This window comes from Beta vulgaris, chromosome 1, assembly GCF_026745355.1.
Source record: "Beta vulgaris subsp. vulgaris cultivar EL10 chromosome 1, EL10.2, whole genome shotgun sequence".
Lineage (NCBI taxonomy): Eukaryota > Viridiplantae > Streptophyta > Magnoliopsida > Caryophyllales > Amaranthaceae > Beta > Beta vulgaris.
The window spans coordinates 13,505,993-13,524,237 of record NC_079202.1 but is presented as its reverse complement, the minus strand read 5'-3'; the positions used below and the strand labels follow the sequence as shown (position 1 = coordinate 13,524,237).

General features: G+C 35.6%; 1 long non-coding RNA gene across 1 annotated transcript; it reads left to right on the top strand.

Annotated features, from left to right (window-relative positions):
• The first annotated feature begins 14,371 nt into the window (after nucleotides 1–14,371).
• Nucleotides 14,372–15,149, top strand: LOC125498242 (uncharacterized). The gene is made up of 2 exons (XR_007275101.2): nucleotides 14,372–14,674; nucleotides 14,913–15,149. It is a non-coding gene; the product is annotated as an uncharacterized LOC125498242 (long non-coding RNA).
• Nucleotides 15,150–18,245: the final 3,096 nt, after the last annotated feature.

Genomic DNA, 18,245 nt, shown 5'->3' with positions numbered 1-18,245 from the left:
ACCAAATTATACTTTGTTTATTATTGGCGATTTATAAGTAAGGAAAAACATATTTATATGAGATCTTGTTAAATTGCTTTCAGCATATATATTTTCTGAATATCTCCTTTTTATAATTTTTAGTTATTGATAACAAAATATATAAATGATTGAAATTATACATCGACAAGTGAAATAATCAAACTGTTGCAACTACGAAGAAATAAAGGGAGTAAGATTTATAGTGAAGTTAGAAAATCCATAAAATACAATTTAACTCTTAATTTTAAGATCTCCGATCACTTGGTCTAGAAGCAAAGTTTCCATGGAGTGATTTATACTCATCGAGCTTCTAGCTAATTTTATGTCGAGTTTAGATGATTAGGTTGCACATAGACGGGTACAGGTACGGGTGCGGATTCGGGTACGGGGACAGAAAATGGCAAGATTTTGAAATTTTAGGAAAGCGTACGCGTAACCATACAGGATACGTTTCATATCGGGTATGGATGCGGGTACGAGTACGTGACCTAAAAGAAGTACCCATGCTACATATGATGTTGATAAATTATCTCAATATTGATCACTTTCGAATTTCAATCAATCACTATAAAAAATGGAGCAGAGCTAGATGAAGATAAAGTATTTTCTTGTATGCATGGTTGCATACTTGAATCTTACATGTTATGTAATTGTGTTTTGTTTGAAGCAAATCTCATGCAACACTCACTTTTATTAACAAAATCTTCACCCACTGTATCAAACTCGGACATGTTGAATTCATATGCATGCCTTATGACCCACTCGATCCGTCCACATCTAATTGAGCGAATGGCAAGAGGTTCCCAACAAATCTAACGCAGTGACATTCTTAATTTCAACAATAAATTATAATCCCATTTGGGCAAGCACATTAAAATTTGTGACTAACAACCACAACTATAGCGGGTTTGCTTGAGAAGTTTTGTGCCTTATAAATAACCGATTGAGCAACTTAATTAAGTTGAATGACCGTTCTGAAAAGAGAATCCCTAGAGTTGAATTGTTGTAAGATTATCAAATTTTTAAAACTTTTAAAGTGAATCAATCATACTTCCTCCACTTCTTTTTACTCGCTACACTTTTCATTATGGGAAGTTTCACATTACTTGCTACACTTCTTTTTTGGGTAATAAACTCTCTCTATCTCTCTCCTCCCACATGGGTCCCTTTTCTTTTTACTCTCTACCTCTCTCTTCTCTAAAAATTGCTTAGGAGTCCGTGAAATGAGAAGTGTAGCGAGTAAAAAGAAACGGATGAAGTAATTGAAATTTTTAGACGCTATGGGCTGGAAAACTACTAGGTGGTGGAAGCAAAAGTCAACACTAACGCCCGTTAGTCAACTACTAGCATTTGTAATTTGTATAAAGATACGCGACCTGTTTGACCTGTTCGTTGACCTGCCAAACCGGAAAAAAAAACCGTGTAATTATCATGAAATTTTTAATTTTGACGGGAGGGATACTTGGCCTAGGAAAAGGGACAAGAAGCAAATCGGATAACGAACCGCTTGTTTTGGGTTGGGAGAGTATGTGGTTACCCGTTACCCGGGAGAAAGCAAATTTTTTTCCTTTGCTTTGCTGCCTCACTGCACGTTGCGCTAGCCTCACAACTCACAAGTCTCAATGTGTGAACTTAATTAGTTGATCCCTTTCTACCCCTATCCCTTCCACTTTTTAATATTTTAAATTTCTAATTTTTGAACATCATGCATAAATGTGTGCTTTGGCACTTCGCAACAACTAGGGAGTAATATTTGCAAGTTGTATAGGTGATTGAATATTTGAATATACATGCAATGAATAATTATGTATGGCAGTGGCAATTTGCAACGACGATGGTAGGCAATAAAATGGAATTTATGGTTAGTTCTACCATCAGATTGTCTTATGACAGACTAGAAAAAACCGCATACTCAATTTTAAAGGATCGTGTCACCGTCACATTGTGGCGGATCCAGCGTGGGTTCAGTGGGTTCAACTGAACCCACGTGGATCCGCGAAAGGAGTTCAAATTTACGGAAAAACTAATACAAGTTTCTATGCCAAAACAACCAATTAAATCAAATGATATGCAACTCCCTTCCTTCGATTTATTATTACAAGTTTACAACTTTTGTTTTAATTTTTTGTTTTGTTTTTTCTTTTGATCCTCCATTTTCCAAATTTTGTTCTTCACAAATATTCCCTCCCATGTTCCACCAAGTACTAATATATTAATTGGGAAAAATTTGATTTAATTCTCCATTTCTTCCAATTTACTTGCTTAAATAATTAATTATTAATAGCATTAATAAATTATTAACCAAACTATATTATAAAGATCATATTATTGGTGAGTCGTTAACCATTAATAATTTATTAGTCAAACTACTACAAATGTTTTTATCGCCTTTAAATATAAGTATTTTAATAGTAAATTTTTGCCGCACGCTTCGCGTGCAAATAAGACTAGCTTTTATTATATGTTTAAATAAGCTCGAACCTATGTGGTTCAATTCTTGGATCTGCCATTGTCGTCACACGATGAGTTTTTAACTACTTGTAAATGCAAAAAACCATATGTGTTAGTCCCACAGTTTCAAAATATAAGACACGCACAATGTTCGAGTTGAACTGTTACAGTTAATTGCTCTCAATATATGTTGATAGAAAATTCTAAAAAATAATGTTATTACAGTATTTTTCAAGACTAATCCAATGGTATAATATTTATAATTTTTATTTATCATACTATGAGAGTCATTGAGAGATATTTGTGGTCAAAGTAATTTTTTTTTAAAGCGTGAATGTCTTATATTTTAAAATAGAGTATATTTACTATTTCTATAAGAGATCTTTGTGAACTTATCATATTTTGTGTACCACATTCAAAGAACAAAATATCAATGAGTGCAGTGGCGGAGCCACTTGGTAACAAGGGGTAGCAAGTGCTACCCCTAAAATATCTTTTAAAAAAAAACAGTTTAGCTACCGCCAATGTGGTCGCAAACAAATTAGCGACCGATTTATTGGTCGCAAACTGTATTTGCAACTGACGTATTGGTCGCAAATGGTATTTGCGACCGATTTTTTGGTCGCAAACTGGTTTCTCAATCTTGATAACAATCCTGTTGAAGAAAACTATAACTGTGTCATTATGGCAACTTAAATCCTGGGATGTTAAAGATAGTCCATCATTATAATCCACCACCAAACAAAATAACGTCAACCATACCAAAAACTCAACCAATTGAATTCTTTTTTTTATTGTTATTGTCTTCATTTCTGTGTACCTCATTTCCCATAAGTTTCGTACAGGCACATCAGTCTTCATTTTAGTTTTTTCTTCGGTTCAATCTTGAAATATGAATCCACTGCTTTTTTTTCTTGTAGTGTTTGTGTGTCACTCCCCTTTCTCTTTTATCGGCGAAATTCACAGTACCTAACAAATATTTATAGTTTTTTTACACCAATACGCCATTGTTTTATACCAAGGTTGCCTAGCAAAGCCCGACCCACCTCCACTGTCGTATAGTTTTTGATGTTGTGAATTTGTGACTTGCTATTAGGTATGAAAATACTAAATGAGTTGATGATTTGTAAATTTTGTGTAAAGATATTTCAAAATTATGAAGAGGACACAATATAATAATATTTTTGGACATTTTTTTTGTTCTAGTGGGGCACCTAGTAAAAATGTGGATTTTTTTGAGTGTTAGATATAATCATGATATTACGCTACCCCTATCTCTAATTGCTAGATCCGCCACTGAATGAGTGAGAAGAATCAAAAGACGTGGTAACTATGTAACAATTAATTGCAATATAATGGTAGCCTGGTAGGTGTCATCAATCAATGTAAGAAGGAATCAAACAGTACATGATACATGAGGTACATGTTGACTTGAATAGTTGCTCCCTTTTTGTTAAGGCAAAAATTGATGGAAACTTTATTAATGAAAATGGTTCTAATTATAGCCCCTCTTTATTAATCGTCTCAATTATTTGCTATTATAATTTATAATGGTGTCTATTTTTAAGGAATATTTTACGTGAGTGATCTTATATAACCTGTGCTTGGTAAGCTTGTTTATTTTATTAAACATTTTGATTTAACTGAGGTTACACTAGTAGAAAAAGGACGATTAGCGTCCCCTTATTTGCGTCGTACAGACATGGAAGTGATGCAAAACACCTTTTTGCATCGCATGACAAAAAGAGTACGACGCAAAACAACAAAAACAATACCAGGACACGAGAAATATGCGTCGCATGGTACATTGGTGCGACGCATATTAGGGTTTTGCGTCGCATGGTACTTTGGTGCGACGCAAAATGCTGCGAGTAGTGGAGCTAAGCGAGACTAATGTGCATTGCACAAGGGGAAGGGTGTGACGCACATTCATAATCTGCGTTGGACATGCATTGCGTGCGACGCAAAATGCTACTACCCCCCTCTTTTTGTAATATTTCCCAACGACTCTTTTTTTCGAGCCCTAACTCATACAACTGCTGCTATCCCCCTCTCTCTCCTGCGACACCCTCGTACACACTCAAACAAACCGACGCACACACTCTCGCCGGCGCACCCTCAATCGCCGGCGACTTCCTCTTCTGGTGCGACTTCCTCTCTTTCTCTCTCTCTCTCTCTCTCTCTCTCTCTCTCTCTCCCTCTCTCTCATTCTCGTTCCTTACTCTCGCTGGTGCCCTCTTCGCCGGCACACCCTCGCTCACATTCTCGCCGCAGGTGCACCGGTTCTCTCTCTCTCACGTATCTCGGTCTAAGTTGTTGCTGCACCGCCGGTTCTCTCTCTCAATCTCCCTTCGCTGCACCGTACCGGTTCTCTCTCTCTCACGTATCTCGGTCTAAGTTTACAGCGACTTGCAGCTGCCACAGACTGACTTAGTAGGTATTTCTTGGTTTTTTTTTTGTTTTTTTGTATTAATATATATTAATCATGTATTTTCAAGTTATTTTAATTTTTTTTGGGGTTGTTTTGAATAATCTTAGTTCTAGTTTTTGTTAAGGGGTTAAAATTAGAATTCAAATCATGATAAACATGTGTGAAATAATTTGAGATTAAATTTAGGATTCCTAGCTTATGAATTTTTATAGTTTGTGTAGTATATAGTTTCTTGAATGCTCTCTTTAGAATTATGTGCTTCAGTTATGAGTTAGAATTCTTGAATGCTCAATTTAGAATTTGAAACTTATGTCATTCCTTTACATTGTAGTTTAGTTGCCACCTTAGTCCTCATCGGTTTGCCGGTTCTCCAAGCTCGCATCTTTGTGCTTGTCTTCGCTGCTCCTTGAGAGCAGAGGTATGTATTATAGCTTTTGTTATTTTTTTTTATGTATGTTAATGTAACCATTAGTTTGGATTTAGGAATGTATATATGTGAATTGTTTGGTTATTATGTGATTGGGAAAATATATGTTGAATCATAACCAAACCTATATGGACATACCTTAATGTGGTGGGGAGGGAAATCTAAGGAATGGATTGGTTTGTGTTGTTTTATTGCAATGTGCATCATTTGCCTAGATACCCATTCGAGGCTTACTCATTAGGAGTAAGTCTTGAATAATCCCTGGTTTGGGACTGTCATTGAGTTTTTTTATCTCACTTAGGATGTGAATGAATGTTTGGTTTTTGATTCTAAGAAAGATTCGGCTCATTTCCCTAAGCGTTCTCTGGGTACATATGTTGATAGTTTAACTACTATCTTCATCGTGTACTTGGAGAACTGTAGGGAAGTGCTGCCGGATTTTTCTTAGAATTGAAAACCAAATGTTCATTCACTAGTGAGATGAGAAACTCAAGGATGGGTTAGGTTGGAGTGATAAGGACCCAAATGGTCATGACTGCATTTGATAAACTACTTTGAATGATGTGATCGATTGTATTCTTGTTTGGTGTCTCTAGTGTATGAATATGGATCGAAACTGGATATATGGTAATCGAATTTCGGCGACATTTCTACAAGGGGTTAATGAATTTATCAGAGTTGCGTTAGAACATCAATCGGAGAATGGGTCAAAGTTAGTCTTGTATCCTTGTTCTGATTGCAATAACTCAAGGGGGTATCTTGATATGGATCAAATTAAAAATCATTTGATTCGTCGTGAGTTTAAGAGTAACTATACTAGGTGGACATGGCATGGAGAGGTTTATGATGTGGGTATGAGCTCCACTAGCTTGTGTGATGATTTGCATTTTGATGAGGTTGAGGTTGAGATTGAAAGAGATGGTGATAATGAGAATGATATGGTAGATGATGAAAATGATGGAGTAGATGAGATGTTGCACAATTTGGAGGATGAAAGAACCGATAGTCCGCATATGTATGATAGTATTTTAAGTGCAGCGGAAAAACCTATGTATCCAGGGTGTAAGAATTTCACTAAACTTTCTGGAATCCTCACATTGTTCAATATGAAATCGAAGCATAGTTGGACAGATAAAAGTCTAAGTGACTTGCTCACTTTTTTACAAGAATTGCTACCTGAAGGGAATGAAATGCCCAACTCTACCTACGAGGCAAAGAAATTGTTGTGTCCATTAGGTATGGAATATGAGAAGATACATGCATGTCAAATGATTGTGTGTTGTATCGAAACGAGTACCAGGATTTGCTTGAGTGTCCTAGGTGTGGAAAGTCTCGATACAAGGTAAAAGAGAATAATGATGAGGGGATGAGAAAGAAACTTCGGCGAAGGTTCTTTGGTATCTACCAATCATTCCGAGATTTAGGCGTTTATTTTCGGATGAAAATAATGCTAGAATACTAAGATGGCATGCGGACGAGAGGAAGAAAGATGGGATGCTTAGACATCCGGCCGATTCTCCGCAATGGAGAAATATCGGCCGAAAGTTTCCCGGTTTTGGTAAAGAACCACGAAATCTTAAGCTTGGACTTTGTACAGATGGGTTGAACCCATTTGGCACACTAGGTACCCAACATAGCACTTGGCCGGTTCTACTGACAATTTATAATCTCCCTCTCTGGTTATGTATGAAGCGTAAATTTATTATGCTATCGCTTCTTATTTCGGGTCCTAAGCAACCCGGAAACGACATAGATGTGTATCTTGACCCGCTCCTTCAAGATCTAAAATTGTTGTGGGATGAAGGTGTTTCTATGTTCGATGCGTATGCAAAAACTGACTTCACATTGCGTGCCATGATATTTTGCACGATTAATGATTTCCCGGCTTATGGGAATTTGTCAGGGTATACGGTTAAAGGAGCAAAGGCATGCCCTATTTGTGATGAGAATATGATTGATAAGCGTTACATATTGTGGGAAGAATGTGTACCTGCATTATCGTACATGGCTTCCTTTAGATCATCCATTCCGTAAGAAGAAAAAGTTGTTCAACGGAAAAGTGGAGATGAGAGAAGCCCCTGTACCTTTACGTGGAAAAGAGGTTTCTAATAGGGTAAAGGATATTGAAACAATTTTTGGCAAGCCCTTCAAAAGTGTCTCAAAGAACTTATACAAGAAAAATCTAAGTTTTGGGACCTTCCGTATTGGGAATGTTTGGAATTCAGACATTGTCTTGATTTTCTCATATGAGAAAAATGTTTGTGATGCCATTGTCGGAACATTGTTGAATATGCCCGGGAAGAAAGATGGATGAGTTAAAGCTAGGAAAGACATGGCTGAAATGGGCAGACCAGAACTAGCACCTCAGGAGCGGGGACACCGCTATTATCTTCCACCGGCTTGCTACACTTTGTCTAAGAAGGAGAAAACTAGTTTTTGTGAGTCCCTGCATAAGTTAAAGGTTCCTGATAGATACTCGTCAAATTTCCGAAACCTTGTTTCACTGAAGGACTTGAAACTTGTTGGTTTGAAATCTAATGATTGTCATATCTTGATGCAGCATATATTACCTGTTGCAATACGAGGAATTTTGCCTTCCCAAGTAAGATATACAATCACAAAATTGTGTCTCTTCTTTAGAACTATCTCTACCAAGGTGATTGATCCTAACATTCCAGATAACTTGCAAGCCGATGTATCTGATGGAAGATGAGATAATGCGTGATGCATCTGATGAGCCCCAGATTACTGATGCAGCTGTTACGAAGAAGAAAAGTAGGCCAAGAGGACCTACAAAAGGGATACGTTCCAAACCCGGCATTCATAGAGTTCTTGCTTGGGATGAGTTGATACGTTCGATTGGGCGCTATCACTACAAAAAAAATTGGCTATAAAGGCACATCATTTGGCCGACTTGCCTCTAAAACCCTCTTTTACCATCACATAAACATGGTTGTCTCTAATTATATGGTTTTTAGTGTCAAGTATATTCTGGTGCCTCTAAGATACATTTCAGCATCAGATGAATGTTGGTTCTCTAAAACCATGTTTTTAGCATCACATGAATATTGGTTGTCTCTAAATTCATATTTTTAGCATCACATAAATTTAATTGTCTCTAAAGCCATTTTTTTTAGCATCAACTGTAGTTAGTTGTCTCTTAAGCATGTATTTAGCGTCACATGACTTTAGTTGTCTCTAAAGCTATTTTTTTCAACATCAACCATAGTTAGTTGTCTCTAAAGCCATGTATTTAGCGTCACATGGATTTAGTTGTCTCTAAAGCCATGTATTTAACGTCACATGAATTTAGTTGTCTCGATAGCCATTTTTTTCAGCATCACATAGATTATTGTTGCATCTAAAGATATTTTTAGTGTCACTTGAATTGTATAAGGGAAGGGGGACACCATTCCCATGTTAAAACAATTAACTATCACTTAGAGGAAAAAAAACTCTCATAAAAATGGCAATCCCGCCATAACATAACCATTAATTCTATAAAAACAAGGTGATCCAACTTTAACATAACCATTAATTCCATAAACAAGTAATAGAAAGAACTAAACGAATGAAATAAATACAACAAATTTGTGCATCTTTTCTACCAACTTTCAGCTAAAACCATTTGTAATCCTTGCATCTTACTCTTGCCCATTTCAAGATTAGTAAATCTTCATCAGGAATGTACTTGCCCCAGAACCAATGATTCTTCCACATAATGCTCATTTCTTCAATGGGAACGCCCTTAGTCTCGGGAAGAAAGAGGTAGATGAAGATGGACATAACCACGACAAAGAAGGCGAAGAAGAGGAAGAGCCCGAATTTGAGGTGGCAGAGCATAGCGAGGAAAATTTGGGCTATTACAAAGGTGAAGAACATGTTGACGGCCACAGTTATACTTTGAGCTGCAGACCTTATCTCTAATGAAAAGATTTCAGAAGGTACTAGCCATCCCAATGGACCCCATGACCAAGCAAAGGCAGCTACATAGATGCATATGAATAGCACCACCACTATGGCGTACCATTGTGGGAGGTTTTCTGCGGTTCCGCTTACTCCAAATTTCACTCCAATGAACATGGCTACAGCAACCTGTAAAAGACATGCACATGGAATTGATTAAACCAACGATTTTGTCAAATTATATCGTATGTAACAGTCTTGCCTAGACCCCAAATCGAGTTTTCCGACTAGAGGATTAAAATTGAAATTGAAACTTTATCTTATAACAACTGCTAAAGGAACATATATCTTGAAAACAAAATATATCAGAGAACATAAAATATTAGAGGGATATATTCATTACCAAAACTGCTTTTTCAATCTTTCATCGACTCGCATCAGTGTACAGATAACTACAAAATACATCAGTCGCTATATTAAGTTTAAGATCTTCAATTATCATCAACATACAATCATACATAGGGTGTAGACTGTACTTTCACAACACCTAACATAAGATAAAAAAGCATATATATGTATTATTTTAATATGGAAAAAAAAACTACACTCTAAAATCTATAATTCCAAAAAGATAAACACTCATTAACAAAATGAAATTAAAAGGTAGCTAGGAAAGTGCACATACTAAAGAAATCATATGAAATCACAGCGAGAGAGAAAGAGAAGCGAATAGTACTTTTGTTGTTAGATAATTTTATATCATAACTAATTAAGAAAATACATTGAAAGAGATATCAAGAATACAAAAAACTAGCAGTTAGATTACCCTGGCTTTGTTCAAATTTGAGCATGTGACTGGGCAGGAAAAAATGGCATTGACAGGACAGGTTTCTTTAAGCACATGGGATTTGGAATACTACATGGTCAAGAAACAACAAGAATATCTTAGTACTTGGAGTGAGGGTGTTTGAGGGAGAAGGAGGCAGTGAGTGCAGGGAGTGGCAGTGGGCAGTGGGAAGGAGTGCTTCTCTATTGGGAGTATAGCTTGGTTTCACTGCTTTCAACTACAGAAGTTTTTGTTTCAGTAGACTCCTCGATATGCTCTCTACCCAATCCATTCGAACTACCTTCAGCTGCCTCCATAGATTTTCTATTTGTGTAATACGTCCACCTTGTAAAAAGCTCTTAACTGTCATTTCTGTCTAAGGTTGAACAATTTAAGCACAACACAACTAGAGAAATAACATCTAGATTGACAGAAGTAACTATTAAGCAACTTCGCACTTCATCACAGACAAAATGGAAAACTGATTGGGAGGACAGATGATGGAACAGATGATTGGTATCTTAAGTCAAGGCTACCACCTATGTCAGCATGTCTTTTGAAAGTCATGCAGCCTCTGCATCAACATATCAGGAAACGACCATTTGAAACTCAGAACACCATTCTCCCAACGTAGTATCTCTTATCCTGAAAGAGTAAATAGTACGCAGAACACTCAGCACTCGATTAAAGTCAGCCATCTCTCCATTTTCATAATGTCATATCTATCATAAACGAGAATGAAACAAAGACAACTATGACTGAAAGGTTGCACAGGTCCGACAACGTGGTTGGGAATAATCAGAAAATTTCATGCATCAACCAAGGCCTCCAGTGTATCTCACTTATGCAAGAAGCCATGGAAAGAGCATATAGGCAGTGCTGAGACAATGTATCTCACTTGCTTTATGAATATGCACCAGAGGCAAGAAGTAAGCAGGTTAGTTTAGTTTTGGTGCTATTGAGTTTCATGAAAAAGCTTTGAGCGCATAAGCTACACTTCCAGTTACACGGAACGAACTGAGTTGTAAAGGCCTCAAAAGTAAATATGACTGATGGAGTTATATTAATTAGTTCTTGGAACATTCATATCTAGTTTAGATATTAACAGCATTCAGCTTCAATGACAATGTTCAAAGACAGACTTTTTACTTGAGAATGAATTATGTAAGCTTCATTAAGGTGTACAACAGTCAACAGCCTAACGCATTCACACTCAAACAAAACACCAGATTTGAAGCCATCTGCAGCTAACAACCTCTCCTATTGAAATAAAAACATCTGGTTTTCTAAACTGCAGCTAAGTAGAGAATAACGATCAATGTGATTAATATTTCTATCTTTTGATGAAAGAATTATTATTTGCTACACAGGAAACAATCATTTCCTAAACTGCAGCTAAGTAGAATAATCTTTTGATGAACGAACTGAGTTGTAAAGGCATCAAACAAAAAAAGAAACATTACAATTTAGGCACCAAAAGTACCAAATAGTTCATTTAATAACTACTCAATATGTACTACATATTGGAGCTTTGAGTATGATAAAATCGAAGCAAAACGAAAACCTATAAATCGAATAAATTTGTACAACAAACAAACAGAAATTCAAACGAAAAGCCTGAAAAATCGAGAATTCAAACCAATAAAATCCCCATAAAATAAACAACAAACAAATCGAACGAAATTACAAAATTAAAAAACTTACAGGAGGAACGACGTTCGTCGCTGCTTGGAGATGAGAGAGAAAAAAGGAGGTGTGTTGAGATAGAGATTGAGAGAGACGAGGAACAGAGTTGAGAGAGAGGGGAACCGGATGAGCTGAGAGTGGATGATGAGGGAAAGAAAGGAGTTCTAGAAAGTTAGTGAAAATAAAGCGCTTAAACTCTTTTCACCAAAAAAAAACAACGCTTAAACTCCCGCTTGTTTTCACCAAAACAAAAAACTCCCGCTTGTTTTTTTAAAAATTTATTTAAATGACGATCAAATATTATTAAAGGCCTCTAATAATTTCAGCTCTTATCAGATCTTATCAGATTAGATCAGGCAAAGAGAACGTATCCATAGTTTTTGACCCAGATATGTTCGATATATTGTTTCTAAGAAACTTTATGCAATCATTACTAAAATATATATTTAGATAACTCATTCAAAATTTATGCAATCATCATTACCCGTACCCATAGGGTTCGATAGGGTATGGGTAGGGTCTAAGGTCCTTAATGAGTATAGTGTAATTTTTTTTCCGAAATATAATAAACCTTCAATATACATCACAAAATATCATTTCTATATAGTTTTTTTGCAAAACTGCGATCGAAAAGTGAGAGTTAGATTGAGAATTGAGAAAGTAGAGCGGCAAATTTTGTTTCTATGAAAGTATATAGAATATTAGAAGTTTAGAGTTTTTCATATATATATTAGTTTATATTAGAACTAAAAATGATATATTTTGAAATTAAATGGTAAATGTTACAATTGAAAGTGTATCTTTTCGAAATAAAGTTGTTAATATTTACGACAAAATCATTAATGAAAAACAAATTCCTCTTTGAACATCATATGTACACCTTTTAATTTGCTTTTCATAGTTTTCACGATTTTCACATGATCTTCTTCCGATATATTCAAAATTTTAAAAAAATACATATATAATTTTTTAACTGAGTATGTGGGTAAGGTTTTGGTAGGGTCTGGGTATGAGAGGAGTGGACCCTTACCCTTACTCTACCCGATAGCTATTTGACCCATGCCCTACCCATAGTCATAACTCATATATAATTCTTTGTTCTTTCAATTACTTGTCTTTTAATTCATGTTTTGCTTTTAGTTTCCTCAATTAATGTTAGATTTAGTTTCAATTTCATGCTCTAGCTTTCAATTTCCATTAATTGCTAGTTTAATCGTTCTTTTGCTTGTTCATCTCAATTTCTAGGTTAATCCTAGGATATTCTCTTTTGAATATGAAATTTAGCCATGAGTGAGTAGCTTCCTTTGCTAGAGGAAGTAAAAGAAGTCAAAGTATTGCAATGATTGCATGATGAGTACTTGATAAGAGTTAATTGATTGATTGTGACATTTGATTTCCAATATTCATAAGGATAGGAGTAATCAACCTAAAATTAGATCTACATTGGATTATGACTACTAGGTTTAGCAAGGGATTGTGAATCTAGAAGTCCATACTTGATTGATTTGAATTGAAACCTCTAAATCTACGACACTCATAGCAGGATACACCTCATTACCTCACATTTTCACTCGCTTTCTCTCACCTCACATACATATCAAAATACTCACCCTCACACCGACACTATTCTATCTTTCAATCTCTTTCTCTCACCTCACCTTCACTCCTCCCTTCGTTGCCCTTCATCTCTCTCACTTCACCGTCTCCTTCATTGCGATTTCGGTAAGTTCTTTTTCTCCAATTTGGTGCATCTCAACTTTTTTTTATCTTCGAATTTTCTGGATTAAGTTCGAAATTTGGGATCTTAAATTATGTGGGTTTGGGGCTTTGAATTTTGAGGGGTTTTGGGGTAAAATTCTGCTTTGAGTTAGTTCGAATTTTGGCGTTGACTACTTCGAATTTTCTAGATTATATTCAATTTACATTATGTTATACAGGATGTGGGTTCATATTTGAGTTTTATTTGGATAATCTGACATGTTTACGATTCGCTATAGATAGTGGCGATCATCTGCAACTAAAAATTGGGTTGGTGTAAATTTTCTTATATGATATAAATTTTCCTGATCTAATATGAATTCTTCTTATTATACTTCGTTGGTTTTAAAGTTATAATTAGTCGCATCCGATGTGATTCGATTTGATTTTTTCTTATCTAAACCGAATATTATTACTCTCTCCGTTCCATACTTTTTAGTGCATTTGAGTTATTTACACTATTCACATGCAGAGATAATCTTCTATATATTGATCAACATATAAAAGTAAATATAGTCATGTGGGGTCTTGTTTGAATTGTCTTAATGAGTGTATAATATTAATATCCAATTGCAATAATTTTTACAAATATGTAATCACAAATATTCAATTATTTCGATTTTATGGGTTTATTATGCTCTATTTCAAGACCGTTCTAATGAAGATATAATTGAGGCAATCAGGAGAATCCGCATATACAACGCTAGTGCTCTTGCTGCAGAAACCGGAAGAAAATACAAGTATGAAAATTTTGGAAATTTTCATTCTAGCCGTTTAGCTTGTTGTGTCTACTTCTATTAGCTTGTTGTGTCTATCTATAATGAATATTTGCAGTATTTGAAATGATGAATAATGGTCATGAAAATATAGTGCAGTAATTTTGTTGATTCTTGATTTATTGTGAGTTTTTGTCTATATGGGTTGCTTCAGCTGCTTCTCAGGAAGCTCACATATGGTGGTGCTGTTTCTTTTCAGGTTTGCTATGGTCTTCTTCTGCAGTACTTTGCTACATTAACGAATCATAAACCATTGAATTTTCATTTATTGAACTTGCTTGTTAAGCCACTGATGGAGATGAGTGCAGAGATTCCATATTTTTCAGCGATTTGTGCTCGTGAACAAATTTTAAGGACTCGTACAAAATTCTCTGAGGATATCAAGGACCCAGGTTTTCCATCAGTTACATAACTGTTTCTTGTTTGTTTCAGTATATATACTATATCTTTCATGTACTTAATCTCGTGTTATTGTAGCGGTTGCTATGCTTTTTATTTGTTTTCGGTGCAAGTTGTCGTGCCATTGTGTGCTACTACTACAGGCTAAGCCAATTTTTGTACAAGTTATTACAGCTTTGTTAAACTAATATTTGTTATTAAACTAATATTTACTATATGCATGTGTTGCAGGTGATTGCGGAATCCAACTATTCAAACAATTGAAGAATAATATGAGGAAGAAAATAGCATGACACTAACAAAGAATGAGGCAATTGAAAAATGGAATGACACTATTCAAACTATTAGATATCTTTTTTTTTCTCTCTTGTAGTTTCCAATTTCTTTTTACTGTAACAATTGTGAACAACCAACGAGACATGTTAGTTGATTAAGGTGTTTATATAAATGACAATTATTTATTATCTATATAGTAACTTTTTGTTGATTCGTTAAATTGTTTTGTTTGTTTACTTTTAGTATTAATATAGCATATATATGTATTAATTTATAAATCTTAAACTGTAAAATGTGTAGTTGCCCCTAATAGTTTTAATAAAAATGTCAAAAGTTGCACCTAAAAACATCCTTTAGCGACTAACTTATGGTTGCATTAGAGGCAACATATAATTAGAGATGGATTTATGGTGCCTCTAAATATAAGTGGTCTTATCATCAATATAACTTGTGTGCCCCAAAAAGGTGGCATTAGGGGCAACCTATAATTATCGACATACTTATGAGTGCCTCTAAACGTAAGAGGCTTTAGCAGCACTGTAACTTGTGTGCCTCAAAAGGAGGCATTAGGGGCAACCTATTATTAGCGACAAGCTTATAGTTGCCTCTAAACGTAAATGCTTTTATTAACACCATAACTTGTGTGCCCCAAAAGGTGGCATTAGGGGCAACCTATTATTAGCGATAGACATATGGTTGTCTCTAAACATAAGAGTCTTTAGCAGCACCATAACTTGTCTGCCTCTAAAACGTGGCATTAGGGGCAACCTATAATTAGCGACGGACTAATTAGAGGCAACCAAAAAATTGTTTCTAAACACCATTAGAGGCTACAAATATATATCTGGATGCAATTTTGGATTGCCTTTTTTTTTTTTTTATAGTGTATGCTGGTGAGTACAAGATATATTGTGGGGAGATCAGTAGAAGCAAAGTGTCTATCTTGTACGAAACTTGGGATGATGTTCCAGAAGGCACAAAAAACACTTTGTGGGAAGATGCTAAAGTAAGTAACCTTATTCTTTTAATAAAACAATTGAGATTATGTTTATTATTCTAATCGTTTATTATTAATTGGTTTATTTTTGTATATTGAAGAGAGAGTTTGGAATAGAAGAGGATGTTTTGAAGAAACGAGATGTCTTGACTACATGTAATAAATGGTGGAGAGATTTCAAGTCAAGATTGGTGACCACGTGGATCACGAAAACGAGGAAGGGGCCTAACAATGATAGGCGACCATACGTGATGTATCCTTTAATCACGCGAGAGATCTGGGACCAGTTTGTAGAAAAATGTAGCTCTAAGGAGTTCAAGGTATGTAATATATAATATGAAATTATATTATCATTACGTTCTTTAATATTGACTAGTTACTAAGTCCTATATTAGGCTAAAAGTGAAAAGCAAGAATCTCTCAGGCTGTAACAAGCATCCCCATTTTTTGGGACAAAAATCATATGCGGAGATGATTCCCATTTGGCAAAGCAGAGGGTATATCCCTTCCTCTACATCATCATCTGTTGACTCATCTACATCATCATTGATTATCTCCTTGCCGAATCGGACATTGCCTTGGCTTCTCGCGAGATCGAAAAAAGATAAGGATGGAAATTTCTTCTTTCCTAATGAAGAAACACAAAAGATAAAAGAGTCCATTGTAAGCATTGTTCAAATTTTATAACATTTTTCTTGTTAACTTACTCGTCTTCTACTAATCATATGATTTTTTTTAACTTGAACGCAGGATGATTGGAAAAAGAAAGAAGCTGAAGGAGAGTTTGTTCCAAGTCGAATGGATGATGCTCTTTCACGTGCTATGCAGAGGAAAGACCGACATGGGTGTGTGTTGACAGCTGGGCGTAGCATTGGGATTACATCTGTTTGGGGAGATCCTGATCGGAGCAGTACTGCTCGCAAGGGTAAGGGCATGGATGATGAGGAGATTCAGGCATTGAGGCTAGAGTGAGTCGAAGAGTTAGGGAACAGACAATGGAAGAGATGAACTCGAAGATAGATGCATTAGTTCAAGAAGGTTAATGGCTTTTGCGACGCAGTTAGGTATTCAAGTACCAACTCCTTCCACTCCAGTCGTTCCTAGTAGCTGTTAATCGGGGGCAATGATCCATTTGCGGACTTGCAGGTATATTGTCATTTTATATATGTTCTAATTATTATATTATGCTTCTAAAACACTTAATTGATGTCATTCTTCTCTTATTGGATGTTAAGAGTCAAGTTCCATGTCGCTTGGCAATAGCGGATGTCACGGGACCGATCATTGTAGCTGAGGGTACCGTTCATCCACGAGGACAGGAGTCATCGTCACACTCTATGACCGCCGTGAAAGTGAGTGTTGACGATTTTTATACGGATTACGCAGATGCTCCAGTTCCACTCCCTACTCCATTCATCACGAAACTTAGAGAGTTCTTTCATACAATGGCCGAAAGAGTTGGTATTTCTAGTTTCAGATAATCAGGTAACTTATGTTTAGTATTATGATTTAGTATATAATAAGAAATCTAATGTATATATTAGAAATCTTATTTATATAAACCAAATAATCTTTATTTTATATATAATATGAATTAAAAGAAGTCGATTTGAATTAGGAACATATACCTAAAGAAGGTGCGAAGAAGAAAAAAAGAAAACAGTTGCTAATGATCCACCGATGAGTCTGCACATAGACACATAGATCATTGATTAGCTTGTCACTTGAGGATATGTCTGATGCGGTTAAAGAGATGCATCAATTGTTTTGCCAAAAACCCGTAGATGAGCCTTTTAGTATCGCAGTTGGTAGGAGTTCCTACTTCAGCATAATGATCAGATGATCATTCTCTCCGACAAGATGTTTTCCAACTTTGACAGGAGAATGGATTAATGTATCCAATTTGCAAGTATTTATGATGTGAGATTTCTCAAACTCTAAACTAATCAAAATTGATATTTATTATTATTATTGGCATCTAACTATAAATATTTGGAGTGTAGGTACTTGTCTGATGATAATGAGGTGAATGGAGATTCAAACATTGGTTTCATGTGTCCTAGCATGATTTCGGAGACCATGCTACGCCATGAACCAGATGCCGCGATCAATTGCATGCAAAGGACAATGAAAGTCAATCGAGAGATGAAATACATCATGCTTCCGTACATTCAACAGTATGTTGGTTACACTAATTTTTACTTTTTTATCTTTATATGAACTTATAGTTAAAGTATATGTTAACATCACATTTTGTTGCATGCTATAGGCAACATTGGATTCTTCTCGTC